Source organism: Helianthus annuus, chromosome 16 (genome assembly GCF_002127325.2).
Source record: "Helianthus annuus cultivar XRQ/B chromosome 16, HanXRQr2.0-SUNRISE, whole genome shotgun sequence".
NCBI classification, from domain to species: domain Eukaryota; kingdom Viridiplantae; phylum Streptophyta; class Magnoliopsida; order Asterales; family Asteraceae; genus Helianthus; species Helianthus annuus.
The window spans coordinates 11,338,810-11,342,941 of NC_035448.2; positions in this window are offsets into that span (position 1 = coordinate 11,338,810).

Consider the following 4,132-nt stretch of genomic DNA (forward strand, 5'->3'; position numbering starts at 1 on the left):
TATGATAACAAGTGTCCCTAAAATAGTTTCTTTTATTATATAGTATAGATAGATATGACCAAAAAAGGATCCATTTTGTTATTTTTCTTGAAAAAGTTCTTTGAACCTAATTTTCATGTATTAAGTCCTATAAATGTTTAAAAAAAAACTCAAAATGTTTATCAACCCAGTTTGTTATGTTAAATTCTTGAAGCTTACACTTGTGTAAAAAATAGTTAAAAGTAATAAATTGTTACATGGTAATTAAAGTGGCATTCAATTTTTTTAAGCTTAAATAAAATTAAACAAAAATTGTTACACGGTAATTGAAGTGGCATTCAATTTTTTTAAAATTGTTATAGACAAAAATAATTTTAATTCAAAATTCTTTGTAAATTTGATTTAAACTTAAATAAAATAAAATTAAATATTAATACCCAAAGGTGTTACATTGAAAAAGTTAAAAAAATGGAAGGGTATTTTAGTCATTATATTGATAATTTTGGTGTTAGTACCCAAAGTTGTTACAAAATTGAAACTATAAAACCTAAACCTGTTAAAAAAAATTAGTACCCAAAGGTGAAACTAGCTATAAACATAGGGTCCAACTGAGTAATTAACTCATATTATTATACATTATTATTATATTATTTATTGTTGATATTATATTATACTAATTATACATTAGGAAAAAATTACAAGTTTTGTCCTTTATCTTTATCAACAAACAACCTTTAGTTACCAATATTGCCTAAATCATGCATGTTTCACTACTTCATGAACTTGAATATTTGTAAAAATTTGTAGTAACTTGGTAGTGTGTTTTGTAAGTTTAGTTACCCTTTAAAGTGTGGTTGTTTATATAAAAACATCATTCTTGAATGATTTAGATGTTTACAACTTGTAATCATATTTTTCAAAAATATTTCTTTATGTATTCTTCTTGTTACACAAGTGTTTCTACACTTGTTTAACCACTAAAATAAGATTTGTTTATGTAAGAACCAAGTTTTAGCAAAACTTATATTTTTAGCTTGGTTTCTTTAGAAATCCTCCATAAATCTTTAGATCTATAAGTATTATTACTCACATTAATCATTATTTTTCAAGAAAACAATATATTCTTTCAAGTTCATGTCTTGCATGAGGATGATTTATAAATCTCTAATATTTTCATCCTCTCATCTTGCTAGATTATGTTTTTAATCATGATCTAGCAAGATCATATAATGATCTACATCATTTACACAAACCATCAATCATCAAGCATCATAACAACACTAAACAACATGATTTCTTTAAGATTTCTTATAGTTTTATGCTTATGTTCATGTTTCATCTTCAAGTTTCTTAGTGTTCTTCATGATTTTCAACATGTATCATTCTTTAACCACTTGAAATAGATGTAAAATGGAAGGATTTGTGTTCTTACCACTAGCTCAAGGCTAGGGATGATTCAAGTGAAGAAAACAAGTGGATAAAAACAAATGATGAAGGTCCTTCAACTTCCGAAAGCTCCAAGCTTCCTAACCTAGCTCCTTACACCTTAATATCACATGGGAATGAATGGAATGGAAGTGAAAATGAAGGTGGTGTAGAGGTGATGTGTGGCCGTGAGTTTTGGGAGGAGGATGGAGAAGATGGAGTTTGTGAAATGGAGTTATGAACTAGTGGCTTTACTTGTAATCTTCCACCATTTTATAAACCATTGTATAACATGCTTCTAAAAGGACCAACATGATCCAATTAATTAATCACATAAAATCTTGATGTAGGCCCTTGTGTTGCCCGTTCCATAGGTGAAGGGGGGGGGGGTCTTTGGCTAGGTTCCAACTAGTTAGTTAGTTAAGTAGTTAGAATTCAAGTGTTAGTTAGGTACTTGGTTACTAGATATTTTTATGTAGTGTTATGATGTTCAGGGACCATAACTAGCTTGGTAATGTTAAAACAGTGCTTCTAGTGTAACTTTGGTGTTTCGGGTAGTGTCCGGTTGTTCGGTTGGTTACCGGTTCGTTAAGGTGCTAAACTTTGCAGTTTAGTGTGCTTTATGTTACTATTTGTGACCGTTTCGGTTCCCGGCACTTAGGAAAGTATTCAGGACCATTTAACCATATTTCTGCATGATATTAAGTTGTTAAATTGCTGAATTTTTGCTGAATTTGTTGAATTCTGCAGTGTATGAGAGTTTTTAGGCACTTTCCGGCACTTAAACTATCACTAGGAAGGCAGTTTTATGATCCTTACTTTCCTACACACTATACTAGTGTAATACTTGGTTTCTTGCTCATTCTGTGTCTCAATATAATGTCTGTCTATCTACTGAACTCTGTCAGCATTTTTCTGATTTGCCGGATAACTATGCTAACTATGTTTCGTGCACCATTTGAGTTAATAAAGTTTTTATGCAATAATGACATGGCATTTAGCAATATATGATGCACATGTATGTATATGGTAATAAATAGAAAGCAATTCAAGTAATTAATTGTAAATTTAGCACAGTCATTAAGCACTAATCATTATTTAATAACTGTACGGATATATGCAAATTTGACAGTTGTCACATGAGTAGTAGGTACAGTTAACCGAAATACAAGCATACATGTTATGAAAGTGAGAAATATTCGTCTTAACGCCCGCAACGCGGATGAGGCATAAACTAGTTATTGTTTATAAACATTGCTTTTTTATTAGTGTATAGACTATTGAAATGATTGGGACCCTGGTTTTGATTATTGAAATGATTATTCTGGTTCCCTCTTTGATGTTGTCTCGCTTGACGGCTATTGTAATAACCGTCATCATTACTATGCCTGTAGTCCCAATTCCAATTACCGTTGCCATGATTATCACTTTGATAATCATCTTCATTATCATAATTTTCCGCGTTATAATACTCCCAATCATCTTTATTATCCCTTTATTCGTCTTCATTGTAGTCACCTTCACCTGTGTGGTATTGATGAACATGGTTGACAAAGTCGCTAGGCGCTCCTTAGTTGGTCGTGCGAGGAGTTGAGAGTACTCGGCCTAGGCGGAGAGTAGTCGAGGAGTACTCGGACATGCTTAATTGTAAAGAAATTAGTTTTTGGAAATTAAATATATGTCAAATAACATAAATTTACTTATAATTATAACAAAATACTTGAAAATGATATTCGTTCTTTAGTATGATAGGCACATAAATTATGTTTTATTTTTTTAAGTCAAACTCAGCCTTAGTTGACCTACTAGATCCGATTTTGGTCGAGATTGACCGCGTTTAATCGATTCCGAGTAATTAGAAGAAGTTGAAGAAAGTCGCCTCGGCAGCCTACCTTAGAGCGATTACTAAAAGAGTACTCGGACTTGGAAACCTTGTTTTACAACCATGTGTATCAATACTAAGTCGATCCGATGATTAATATCCGGGAACACCAAAATGGTCATCATCGTTGATGTTGTTCCTCTACTCATCAAGGTTGGGAATTTGTTGTTCATATTGATCCCATTGGTTTTAGGGGTGTTCAGAAAAAACCGTAACCAAATAAAAATCGTAAACCGAACCGTAACCATAACCAAATAAACCGATCCGAATAACGAATTCGGTTTTTGGTTTGGTTTCTAACCTAAACCGAATTGTGAGTATGGTTTTTGGTTCGGTTTATGGATCCACATTTTATTTTATTTGGTTTATTCAGTTTATTTGGATAACCGAATAAACCATTTAACTTAATTAATTATTAAATAAAAATAATATTATTTTATAAATCATATACAATTTATTAGCCCAAAATAGTTATTTTTATGCATCCCAAAATACCAAATGTAAATCTAAAAGCCCAGCTCAAACCCACTCATTTCTAAAATAATAGAACTTCAAACCTATAGAAACTAGGGTTTGGGAATTCTACATTTTCTTGGAGAAAGACTCATGTTTGAAGATTATCTATATTTTGTGCCATTAGACTTGTTAACTATTTATAGTTTCTATGATCTATGTTTTGAAGCTTTAACTTTGTGGTTGTGTCTACGACTACTTTATGGATGTGTTTGTTTTATTTCGCAATGAAACTTTCTTGTATTCATATATTGTTAGGTGTAAATTAGTTGTGATGTTCGAAAGTTGGAACACAAACATAAATATAAATTAGGAAAAAAAAGTACGTAGTAC